Source organism: Carassius carassius, chromosome 42, assembly GCF_963082965.1.
Source record: "Carassius carassius chromosome 42, fCarCar2.1, whole genome shotgun sequence".
NCBI classification, from domain to species: Eukaryota; Metazoa; Chordata; class Actinopteri; order Cypriniformes; family Cyprinidae; genus Carassius; species Carassius carassius.
In genome coordinates, this window is record NC_081796.1 from 9703511 (window position 1) to 9717283 (window position 13773).

Below are 13773 nucleotides of genomic sequence, written 5' to 3' on the forward strand. Positions count from 1 at the left end.
GCTGATGTCCTATTTGCAAAGTTTACAGTAGTAATAGTATGTAGTATGTAGACATTTCCATTTTATTTATTCTAATTTTATCTACTTTAAATATTTTTTGTTTTCTATCAAAATGTTCTTGTGTGATAACAATGTTCTTGTGTGAAAGTGTTTGTAGTAAAAGCTGTTTTGCACAGAAATTCATTGCAGCCGGCTTTGTTTTTGATGTTTATTTGAGTAGGTATTGTATGAATAACATAAGTCAACGTAGCTTTACACACACACACACACACACACTTTGTACTAAAGGTAAATCCAAAATAGTGATGTCACTGTCTAAGCAGAGGGATTTGTGCAACCCTATGGAATATAGTCCACACATGACAAATGAGGTAATAATCAATATTTCAGAATAATTCAAACTCAGATATTGGTGTGTAATATCTGAGTTTTAATTATTTAGCTACAAATCTCAACTCATCATTCCTCCCAGTGATTATTTCCAGGATAAACTGAGATGCCCCCAAGCTGGCTTCTTAAAACTGACTAAATATTTAAAAAGAGCCAGAAGAGCCGTTCTTTTGAACGGCTCTTTGAAAGGAACGGATCGCGAAGATCCGGATCCCCTCAAAGAGCCATAAATCCCATCACTAAGTTCGACGGCTTATAGTATCTCAGCCAGCTGAATTCTTTCAGCCAGTCTTCTCGAAAATGGTGAGTGCTGGCTTTTTTCGCCACACCAACCTCTGACTCTGCATCATCATCCGACGGTGACACTGTAGACTCTGGCACTGGTACACTAGCCGCAGGTCGGAAGAACGAATCAATAGTTCGCTTGCTCATAGCTCAGACGCACGCACATATCAGGTTGTGATGATATTTGTCTCCGTTTCCTTCCCACAGATGTTTATGCGCGCTCGATTATCTCTAGGCCGCTCCCCCTCTGCACATTTTAGCCACTTACAGTGGCCATTCCCTAATCTTCTCACACGCATTGGCCGCCTCACAGACAGGCATCACTCAATGAGACGGGACGGCCTGGACATCTCTGTAAGATGGTTGCACTTCCATCTTTCTTAAATTTTTGGGTCACTTTTGCTACAGTTTTTTGACTGATATGTAAAGCTTTGCTGATCTTCTTGTAGCCCTCACCTTTTTTGTGTAAAGAAATTATTTTCTTTCTCAGATTTTGTGACATTTCTCTTCCATGGGGAGCCATTGCTGACAGCATGAAATGGGAAGGGCTTTTCTTTAAGTAATGCCCTTTTATAATCACCTGTCTGCTGGACACCTCTTAAATGAATCATTAGACTCACCTGTGGTTGAATGCCTGTTAATTAGAATTTTGTAGTCTTAAGTGTAGCTTTTCTCCTAAGACTATAATTGGGGTGTACTCATTTTTGCAACATGGGCTTGAATGAATTTGTTAGGAAATTTCCTTTTTTGTGTGTGCAAATTAACAAATCTTGTTTGCAATCAATGGCCCACATTTGTGGGAGTATTTTGTAGTATAGTATCTCATAGAAAATGTTGATTCTGAAAGGAAACTAAAGGTTTTCTGACAAATGTAGTGGGTGTACTCATTTATGCTGAGCACTGTACATTCTGAGACATGAACTGAAATGAATAGTGAATTTTATTAACATTAAATCTTCCTCATTTTCACCTCAAAATTTGGGGGAACTGTGCCTCCCCTGCCTCACCCGACGAGCCGCCACTGAAACCGACTAAGGGGCCGTTCACATATCGCGCCTAAAAATGCGTGGAAAACGCTAGGCATGTCGCTTTCTCCTTCTTTCCAAAGCGCTCGGGCAGAAGCGCTCCTGAGGCGTCTGCCGTTGCTAAGCAACAATTTTCACACAAATTCACACAATTTAGGCGCGATATGTGAACGGCCCCTAAATCGTAGTGATCGCGGGAAAATCTAAATGCACACCCACACTAGTCTAATCTAACGTACAAGACTTGTATATGCGTACACTATGGGTGTGTGTAAGACGTTATTAAACAAGCTAGGTAAACGCCTGTATAAAATGCCTGTTATAATCGCTAACAGCGCAGACTATATCGGTGACAAAAGTAAATTGGTACACAATAATATTTTTTGGACACGACTTATTAATGACTCAGCATCATCTATATTAAAGAGAAAATAATCACGTCATCCGATGTTTAATGTGAATAAAGTAAGCTAGACTTATGGAGTTCCACAACAACTGAAACACGTTGTTTTCTCGCACTGGACTGTGTGTGTGTCAGTGGTGGTGAGGTAAAAGGGGAGCAGGCAGTGGACCAAAGCACTGTGAGGCAAAGCAGGGGGAACTCTAGATGTTTAAAACTTTTTTCTTGTTGTTGCTCAGTTTGCATTTGTATTGTTTTACTACTTACACAATTAGTTTAACTATATATCATTACATTATTTACAATACACATATTTCAATTATATTTTAGGGGGGGACAACCCTCAGATGAGGGGGTCCGGACCCCCCCGACCCCCCCGTGATTTCCACCTATGGTTAGACACTATTTCTTGACCGCAACCTGATAGAATCAATCTACTGGCACTTTAATCTTAGTTCGTTTTGTTAATAAGATTTGCACCAGTTCAGCCAGAATTAGGAGATATTGTGTACTTGCGTATGGATGCTCCTGTGGGCGCATGCGTTCCCTTTTGTAACGAAGTTGCTGGAGAGGGAACCTCTGGTGCTGATTGGCTGGCAGACGGTCGATGACGTGATCTGAGGGACAGCACTCGATGGTGAGTGGTTGGTTGGCTTTGCCGGGTGGCGTTTCGTTTGCGAGACTTCCTGGATTGTGGGTTGCTATGCAACGGAGTTTCCTCTGAGTCTGGAGCGACTCTGAGAGGGTTTTCTTTGACGATTTTCAATAAAGGATCTTAGGGAAAAGTTGATGAGTTTTGAGTGAGCTCTTGGTGGTTTGAAGAGTACGTAAGCATACACGCTGGACGATGGAAAGGCCAGCTCAAAACATAGGCAAGAGCAAAAGTCACTGCGAAAAGAAAGGCAAAAAGCAAGCATAGCTGTTTGTCATTGGGTTATAAGCGTGTCCATCTGACCATCCTAGTGCGACAGCCAATCAGATATTGTCTTGGGCAGGACCTATGCCCCATTCTCCAGTTCTTGCATGTAATTAGTGTAATGTCCTCGTGATCGTGTGTCCAAACTCCTGAGAGTTTACTTAAACGCTTTAATAAGCAAACTTAATAGTTTAAATATGGTGCATCCTACACACATCTACTTTATATCAAAATTTTAGAAATCATTTACCCATCAAGTAGGTACCAAAATACATATACTTCCCATAGTTGAGGTGGAAGTAAATAAGGATTTAGCCATGATAAGTGTTTAACACACAAAATTAACTTAATATAAAGTAATATAAAGCATGCATAATACAGAGAAAACACATGAGGCAACTTCTGGCTTCTGGTTCCTATAACTGAGGTAGAAAACCCTACGACTGTCACAAACATGCCAGGTTCCACCTCCACACAATCACAGCGCACACCCTCACCTGAGTACTAACCATCACCACCTGATCCTCATCACCAGGCATCCACCACAGCACCATAAAAGCCACACACACGCACCCAGTCATTGTCCGGTCACGTTCGCGACAAGATCATTCCTGTGCGCTAACTATAAGGACTAACTCCTCTTTACCTTCTCTCCAAGGATAACCTCCGAAGACTCCTCTTCCATCTTCTCTCCAAGGATTGCCTCCAAAATCCTCAAAGCCCCTACGGTGCGTGTGTGTGGTCACTACGTTCCCGGCACAGATCCCAACACCCATCCACTCCTCACTTCCCGCTCCTCTGCTTGTGTCTTTACAATAAATACTAACTTCATCTGTTACTCCTCTGTCTCCGAGTGATCCGTAACAGATGACCGGACCAACACCGAGAGACACAAGCATGAGCCTCAAGGACCCCTTCCAGGAATTAGTGGATGCACTCCGTCGGACACTCATGTCAGCACCCGCATCACCACCACCAGCGAGCACTTCCGCTGATCCCGTCATCCCTCCTTCACCTGCCATGCACGCCAGTCCCATGGCACGGCCAGCGCCCTACTCTGGTTCGGCAGAGGAATGCAGCGGTTTCCTGCTTCAGTGTTCACTGGTCCTGGAGATGCAACCGCTCTCATATCCAACGGACCGATCCAAGGTAGCTTTCATTATCTCCCAGTTACAAGGCAAGGCATTACAGTGGGCAGATTCTCTCTGGACCCAGAATAACCCTGTAACCCAGTCATATTCTAGCTTCATCGAACATTTCCGGGAAGTTTTCGGCAAACCTGTCTGGGACTCCTCGATAGGTGAGAGACTATACAATTTGAAACAAGGGAAAATGTCTGTCAATGATTATGCCTTGCAGTTCAGAACTCTGGCGGCCTCTAGTGGGTGGAACGAACAGGCCCTTCTCACTACCTATCGCCAAGGACTGGAACCCAGAGTGCGGTTGTATCTCGCTGCATACGAGGATACCATCGGCCTCGAGCGATTAAGCTGTCCATCCGCTTCGCCACTCGTATGCAGTCGTGCTTAGAGCACAAGGGCCCCGCGCATTCCTCCACACCGCTCTGCCGACCAGAGAACGTCAGCTCCCCAGAACCAACCAACGAGCCCATGTTAGTGGATTCATACCGCCTCACGATGGCAGAGCGTTAAAGACGGCTGGCCCAGAATCTTTGTCTATATTGTGCAGCTTTGGGGCATACCATAGCTGGGTGCCCCGTTCGTCCTCCTCGTCCCATGGTGAGTGCCATCCTTCCTTCACGATACCAAATGAAACCACTCACCACTGTTGTGACACTTACTGCGGCTGATGTGTCTCTTCCAGTTTCCGCCCTTCTCGATTCTGGGTCAGCCGGCAACTTCATCTCCGGCGCCCTCTGCCGTCAGCTCATGCTCCCAACCGCGGCCACGCCGGCCGCTTACCAGATCCACACAATCACCGGCAGGCCGTTAAGCAAGAAGTATGTACGCCACTGCGTGGGCCCTATCTCCTTTCAAACAGGACTCCCACATCACGAAGACATCCATCTGCTGGTTCTGGAGGATTCCACCGCTGACGTCATCCTAGGGCGCCCATGGTTGGAGCAGCACAACCCGATGATCTCCTGGAAGACCGGAGAAATCCTGAAGTGGGGCGAAGCCTGCTTTCAATCATGTATCTCCGGCTGTCCTGTTCCAGTGGAACGTCCCCCCGAACCACTACCAGTCTACTCCACCTCTATTGAAAGGCCTGTCGAGAACCAGTCCATCTCCATACCCCAGTGCTACGCCCCCTTCAGTGATGTCTTCTGCCCGAAGCGGGCCTCCAAGCTGCCTCCACACCGGCTGTGGGACTGTGCAATAGATCTGCTGCCGGGTGAACCAGTGCCTAAGAGAGATCTATCCCCTTTCCGTTCCCGAGGAGAAGGCCATGGAGGATTACATCAGGGAGGCGCTGGCTCAAGGATACATCCGCCCATCAACCTCCCCTGCTGCTTCCAGTTTCTTCTTCATGGCCAAGAAGGATGGAGGTTTACGGCCATGTATTGATTATAGAGCCCTTAACAAGATAACTCATAAGTTTCGTTATCCTCTTCCCCTCGTCCCAGCGGCCCTAGAACATCTCCGTGGTGCCACTGTGTTCACCAAGTTGGACCTCCGCAGCGCATATAACCTCATCGAGATACGTGAGGGGGACGAGTGGAAGACCGCCTTCATCACCCCTACTGGTCACTACGAGTATTGTGTTATGCCGTATGGGCTAGTAAACGCCCCCTCCGTATTCCAGGACTTCATACATGAGGTGCTCCGGGATTTCCTCCATCAGTTTGTCCTAGTCTATATCGATGACATCTTGATATACTCCCGGAGCCAGGCAGAACATCAACGCCATGTTGCGGAGGTCTTGCAAAGACTGAGGGACTACCAGCTCTACCTAAAAGCAGAGAAGTGTTCTTTCCATCAACCCCCTCAGTGCAGTTCCTTGGATATACCATCGACCGCAGTGGCATCCGGATGGACGAGGGGAAGGTAAGCGCCGTAAGGGATTGGCCCATTCCTACCACCATAAAGGAACAGCAGCGATTCCTTGGCTTCGCCAACTTTTATAGCCGATTCATTCTAAATTTTAGTACTATCACCAGTCCTCTAACCAACCTCCTTCGTCAGAAGCCCAAGTCCCTGTCATGGACTCCTGCCGCCACCGAAGCCTTCCAGGCCTTGAAGCTGGCCTTTACGACCGCCCCACTCCTCGTGCATCCTAACCCAGATCTACCATTCGTTGTGGAAGTGGACGCCTTTACCACCGGAGTGGGAGCGGTCCTGTGTCAGCAGCAGGGGACGCCCAGCCGCCTCCATCCATGTGCCTTCTTCTCCAGGAAGCTCAACCCTGCGGAGGTTAATTATGACATCGGGAATAGGGAGCTACTTGCCATCAAGCTTGCCCTGGAGGAGTGGAGACATTGGCTGGAGGGAGCCAAACATCCTTTTCAAGTTCTCACTACCTTGCCGCAAGCTCAGTCCCAGGTTCATTGGCCCGTTCACAATCACCCAGCAGATCAATCCGGTCACCTACAAACTTCAACTTTCCCCCGAGTGCCGGATTCACCCCACTTTCCATGTCTCACTCTTAAAACCTCACCATCCTTCTGTTCTTCCCTCCACAAAACCTGGCGAGACGGAAGCCCCCCCTCCTCTCCTCCTAGATGACGGCGCAGCCTACTCGGTCAAGGACATCCTGGACTCCCAGCAGCGTGGTGGCCAGCTGGAATACTTAGTGGACTGGGAAGGATACGGTCCAGAGGAACGTTCCTGGGTCCCACGCAACGACATCTTGGATCCCGCCTTGCTAGATACCTTCCACTCCAGACACCCCAACCGACCGGCTCCCAGGGGAAGAGGATGCCCACCATGACGTCGGGGTCCCCGGCCCTCAGGAGCGGGCCCTGGGGAGGGGGGTACTGTCACAAACACGCCAGGTTCCACCTCCACACAATCACAGCGCACAACCTCACCTGAGTACTAACCATCACCACCTGATCCTCATCACCACGCATCCACCACAGCACCATAAAAGCCACACACGCACCCAGTCATTGTCCGGTCACGTTCGCGACAAGATCATTCCTGTGCGCTAACTATAAGGACTAACTCCTCTTTACCTTCTCTCCAAGGATAACCTCCGAAGACTCCTCTTCCATCTTCTCTCCAAGGATTGCCTCCAAGATCCTCAAAGCCCCTACGGTGCGTGTGTGTGGTCACTACGTTCCCGGCACAGATCCCAACACCCATCCACTCCTCACTTCCCGCTCCTCTGCTTGTGTCTTTACAATAAATACTAACTTCATCTGTTACCCCTCTGTCTCCGAGTGATCCGTAACAATGAATAGGCTGTAATGAAAGTTAAACACACAGAAATACTTCCACAGGTTATATAAAACATACATGATACTTAAGATATATGTGAGGTAAATACTGGTAATCAATTCAGCTTATTGGAAGCAATTTTGAGACCGTTGTTTGTATTAAACCACAAGTAGGTTAATTTCAGTCTATTGGTTTTGGAGACAAAGTCTCTGGAATTTACAGCTGCAGAAAGGATGTGTTCCCTGGTTTAAGGTTTGTGGTGATCCTGTGCCATAGGAATGCCTTAGCATCCTTCGTTTCCTGATAGGGCCGGGGATTTATGCATTGGGGTCACCACGGGGTTTCTTGGCCATTTGGTCTTAAATTTGGGGAACAAAGAGAAATCTTTTCCTGCTGTCCTGAGGAGCGTCTCGCTGCAGCTTGCGGTGGACATCCAACCCCGCCCACATCCAAGTGTGATGTCAGACGCCACGCCTATGCCATACGTAAAAATACGTCATCGGGTGATGCCAGGTGAACACCCATGTGTTGTCCGCATGTGCAAAAATGGCGGAAGTATGTTTTTGTTTTTTTTTAATTTTATTAACATTTTGTCAAAGTACAATTTTAAGACGTAAACAAAATTAAATCAATATGGCGGAAGTATATTGTTTCGGGGATCAAATTAAATAATGTTATCTTTCGTTTTACTAATACAGGTTAAATAACTTGTATTAAATAAATTTAAATAGTACAAATTAAACCTAGGCCACATCTCTAATGTATGGAAGTAAATTCATCCAAACAGCCGGTAAAATGCCTGCATTGGTTGATTATACTTAGGCAAATTAATAAAATATTTATACCTTCCGCTGTTCGATTATGTAATGACAAATTCACATATTTTATGATCGATTGTAACATACCTTAGACAATATCAAAGTTAAGTAGACAATTTTGTTTAAGCCATTTTTATTTATCTAATTCTCTAAAAATATGTTTCACTTATAAGGTGGGAATGTTAGTGATCATATCACTATTTTAAGGATAAATATGGGTGTTATGCAATAACTGGAATCCTCCCCTCTTTATTTTTTTTTAAATGTGTTTATTTTTCATATTTCTTTCATTTTAAATAAAAAAATTTTTTCCTGAATTTAGCAAATTTATATACTTCATTTGGTTTTAAGTATTTTTATTTTCCTTTTAATTATATACAAGAACAATTATGATCTACACACTAATATTTTTTATATGTGCATGGAAAAAAAAATGTATCACCTCGCAAAAAAGAGCAACTACGTTTGCATGATAGGATTGACGGTTCTCTATATAGACTAAGCTACACATACATAGGCTTAAGTCATTGGTTGCTTTGATAGATTATGTAAGTAACATGGCATTGACTTTTGGGCCTTTTTCCATCAACACAAATATATATAAAAATGTGTCCAAGTCCTATGGATGCATAAAGATCAATAAAAAGACATCCCTTGTTTCACTGGGTATTGTTATATTTATTTCACAAAACAATAATATTCAACAATGTAGAGTAAATAAATTATTATAAATTAAATAACTCCCAGAAACATGGTATTGACTTTCAGCCCCTGTTCATCAACACATTTTAATAAGAATGTTTCCATATCCTCGCTATTGTCAAAGACAAACACACAGGCATCCCTTGCTTTCTCAGTCTCTCTTTTCAGGTAGTCTTTGATTATATTAGACTGTTTTTCTTCGTCCATCTGGAGAAATTCAGGCTCTGTCACCTCTCCATGGAACAGCTCACAGTGGCTCTGAACCCAGCACCATGCTACACCAATGTCCCTTATGTTCCTCTTCGAACTTCCTCTTCAGTTCCTCTTCGATCTTCTGTTGAAAGTACAAAATAAACTGTGTTTGTGGGGTAAATCTAAAATTACTATAATTATTTTCACAAAAAAAAAACAAAAAAAAAAAAAGTTTTTACCTCATCACTGTCATCTTGACCCATCACAGTTTCCATACTAGCTGGCTGTTTGGTGATGGTGGACTCTGACAACCTAAAGACAGACTCAAAGGTTAGGTAAATGGACCATTCAACCACTCAAAGCATTCAACACATTTCTAAACATTCAACATTGTGGCCTCTCCAAAGTTTTGCTACTGCTTAACATTCTAGGAGGAAACATTTAGTGTGTCTGGGTAGTTTGAATGCAGAAGAATCAATTTCATTAACCAGTTGTGTGTACCTTGGATGTGACATGTTTTGCAAGAGCAAACTACACCACCACCTTCGGAGCTGAGGGATGTTATCCTAACAAATAAAAGACAAAATAAAAAACTGAGAATGCATTTGAAAAAACTTCTGAAAAATAAAAATAAAAAAGGAAAACCTTCCAAAAGAAAATTTGAGGTCATCACCAGGCTAAAGTCAAATGTCCAGTCCAGGGCCAAATAGAGTGCATACTGAAACAGACAACAAATACCATTGAGAAAATTCAAATATTGAAATTAACTGACACCAATTTACTGTAATGTACAGATAACACGACCGTATTCATCTAAATACTGCATGTAAACTAAACTAAACTTCTGCCATCACCATAACTGCTCAGAATCTGTAATTCACTGCTTACCATCAGCATGAACAGACCACAATCCAGTCCCTCTCTCTGGGTTGGAATATTCTATCAAATATTTAAATATATAATTAAGTTTTTTTTATACATAAAACTACAGAACAAGGACTGAAAAAAAAAAACTGATGATTGCTTTCTTGTACCTTGGTTTTAATGATCTTCCATGGGCCATTCATTTTAAGATGGAGTGTGTGTGTGTGAGAGAGAAAGAGAGATCAGTATTATGTGTCAGGGATATAAAAAAAAACATGAAGGATGAATCAATGCACATACATTTTATCAGGATACAGTTAGGAGCATTATAGACATTATGAAAGTAAACACAGCAGTGTTGGTAGCCTTATAACGTGCCTGTGTGAAGTCAGCATCGTCTTTGTAACTTTACTAAAGCTCATAACAAAACAGTTATCGTTGTGCTATCGTTTCACTTCATGTCTAACAAAATATTCATTGATAATTTAATATGTACATTTTACCATTTTAACTATTAACGTTAAGCAGAGACATACAGTGAGTGTGACAAACACTTTTGGGCTAAGAACCGAATTTTTCATTACTTACAGCCATGGCAGATAACTTCTTCCTCTTCTGGGCAACAGGCAAATACAGATAACAACAACTTCTTCTTCTTTCTGGCGATTGCAAAACAATATTTCCTTCTTTTACCGATTAAAAACATCACAAACTTCTTCACTTCAGTCTTCTCGACGCTTCTTCCTGTTTAAAATTTAATGAGAACGTGACGTAGACGGATATAGGCGCGGTTTATGATGGCACATCCGGGTGGGCAGGGTTGGATATGTAACGTTTTTGGATGTGGGTGTGGTTTCTGACGTCACGCTTGGATGTGGGCGGGGTTGGATGTCCACCGCAGGCTGCAGCGAGCCCTACTTGGCTGTCCTGGCATTGCTTGTATGAGATTAGACAGGCACAAAAGGGGAAAGGGGGGGGGGGGGGTGACATCCATCAAGCGTAATGGAGTGTTGTTTGAAATATTTTCTAGATTTTCGCGTTCTGTTTGAGATTTGTTGCCTGATAGGTGATCGAAAGCTAAATCATCGGTATGGAGGATCTACTTACAACTGCATGGTTATATTTATTTGATTGGTTGTGAGAGTGCAATGATGGGTAGCTCACAGGACTCTGCAATCCACATTTTTGCACAGTGAACGTAGTGTGTCAATCCTATCGTAAGGCCCTATACCAAGTTTCTGTAGGTTTAAGATTGTTTAGGTGAGAGGAGTGGAGAGTGGAAGAGAAGGAAGGGAATAAAGAAAGTGAGCATTAGTAATGACACCAGTGGGATACTAATTACTTCTTGTTAGTGGGGCAATCTCAAAAGAGTGGGTGCATATCATTTGAACGACTCTAAGTAAGGTGTTTATGAAGACAATTGAGTGTTTCATTAAATGGAGTGTAGTGTGTGATGAAATTGATCTGTGTCAGTCACTTTTGGTTTCCCTCTTTTCTTGTCTGTTGGAGCCCTTTTATCTGTTTTCGGTGGACCCAACGCAGGACTGGCTCATTGCTCTTTTGGCTCATCTTGATTTGGTATGCAACAGGTGAGAGCTTGTCCACGATTTCATGGGGTCCTGTCCAGCGAGGCAGGACCTTTTTTGACAGGCGACGGGGACCCGATTGTTGTGAATGCACAAAACTGTAGTACCACGCTTGGTCTACGATGTTGAGTTCTTGGAGAGAGGCCTTCTGGTCGTAAAAGGCTTTGCATCCTTCTGCACTTTTCTGTAGTTGTTGTTGCGTAAAGGCAAAGGTTGGTCTTAGATGGTGATGCAACTCTTCAAGATACTGGTGGTACAGATGTGTGAGTGCTGAGTGTATGGCAGTGGTGATGGCATTATCGGTCGACCGGTTGGACCGATATGAAAACTGGAAGGGGTCCAGGGGGTGAAGGCAGACTTGATGTGGTGCATGACTAGCCGTTCAAAGCACTTCATGAGAATGGGAGTAAGTGCAACAGGACGGTAGTCATTGAAGCAGGATGGAGATGGCTTCTTCAGAACTGGAATGATGGTGGTAGATTTGAAACATGTGGGAACAACAGCCTGACTCAGTGAGATGTTGAAAATGTCTGTGAAGACATCAGTGAGTTCTGCTGCACAGTCTCTCAGTACACGCCCAGGGATGTTGTCAGGACCCGGAGCTTTGCGTGCATTGATCCTGCTGAAGGATCTCCTCACGCTTTCTGGGGTCAGCGTCATCACCTGGTTGCCGGGAGGAGGTGGAGTCTTCTATGCAGTGGTGCTGTTTTGTTGCTCAAAGCGAGCGAAGAAGGAGTTCAGCTCGTTCAACAGAGAGATGTTGCTGTCACAGGTCCGTGGTGGGGGCTCCTCTCTGTGTGGTGTAAACAAAGTCCAAAATGTTATTACCGTCGTGTTTGAAAGTTAATGTGTTGGTGTATTTTTGGAAACACACTCCTTAAGTCAGCATGGTTGAAATCCCCAGCAATGATGAGAAAAGCATTGGGGTGTGCTGTCTGCTGCTCACTGATGTGCTGGTACAGTTCATTTAGTGCAGGGGTGGGGAATGTTGATCCTGGAGGGCCTGTGTCCCTTTTAGAGTTTAGCTCCAACCCTAATCAAACACACTTGAACAAGCTAATAAAGGTCTTCAGAATACAGGTAGGTTATTTTTCAGGGTTGGAGCTAAACTCAGCAGGGACACAGGCCCTCCAGGATCAACGTTCCCCACCCTTGATTTAGTGCGTCATTCCTGTTGCTGTTTATGTTGATCGGGGAAATGTAAATCGAAATGAGCAGTATAGCAGTATATTCCTGCAGCAGATAGAATGGCCGGCACTTAATAATCATAAACTCCACCAGGGGTGAGCAGTGTTTGCAGATCACAACAGCATCGCATCACCACGAGTAATTGATGTAAACACAAAGCCCTCCCGCATTTTTCCTCCCACGACGAGAGCTCTGTCCGCTCAATAGCACGTCAGCTGGTCAAGCTAAATAGCACCGTCTGGAACGCTGTTGCTGAGCCATGTTTCCATGAACACAAAAACACAACAGTCTCTTACAGTCCTCTGAGTTGAACGTAGTAATCGAATGTAGTCCAGTTTATTGTCCAACGAGCGTACGTCAGCTAGTACGATGGTGGGGATAGATGGCTTGTGTGGGTTAGCCATTAGCCTAGCCTGGATACAGTGGTGCTGTTTTGTTGCTCAAAGCGAGTGAAGAAGGAGTTCAGCTCGTTCAACAGAGAGATGTTGCTGTTACAGGTCCGTGGTGGGGGCTCCTCTCTGTGTGGTGTAAACAAAGTCCAAAATGTTATTACCTCGTGTTTGAAAGATAACCTCTTAGCCAGCACCCCGATGCCCACGTCCTGAAAGCCCCTCAACTTGCACGTGTCAGTGTTTATGAATAGATTAAATGAAACGGGACAAATTTAATCTTGACAAACTATGTATCATTATAAAGATCTAAGCCTCAAGCATCGACGACAGATTACTGTAAAACTGGAAAGCTTATAAAGACTGTATTTGCTACATTTGTGTAAGCAGTACACATAAAAACATGAGCAATGAAAATGCTGTACATACCAGATCCGTCGTAATAACGAGTCATAAACACATCCACAGCTGTAAATCCCATTTACTTAGAAAGGTAAGGGTCCACTGAACGAGATCTCATGAAGCACGTTTAGTCCAACGAATCAATAAGGTTGTAATATGGATCATAATTCCTTTGTTTACGTTTCAGTTCTTCAGCGACAGAACTGTTTGCGTCCGTTATGGAATAACTAACGGTCGAAAACTGCGTCTTGGCAGGGTTGAATGTCGTAATCG

The 13773-nt window shown here is 44.2% G+C and overlaps 1 long non-coding RNA gene across 1 annotated transcript; it reads right to left on the minus strand.

Annotated features, from left to right (window-relative positions):
* Window positions 1-8831: 8831 nt before the first annotated feature.
* LOC132124268 (uncharacterized) lies at window positions 8832-10144 on the minus strand. Its single transcript, XR_009426738.1, has 3 exons — window positions 10106-10144; window positions 9311-9383; window positions 8832-9213 (listed from the first exon to the last, which is right to left on the minus strand). It is a non-coding gene; the product is annotated as an uncharacterized LOC132124268 (long non-coding RNA).
* Between the last annotated feature and the right edge of the window lie 3629 nt (window positions 10145-13773).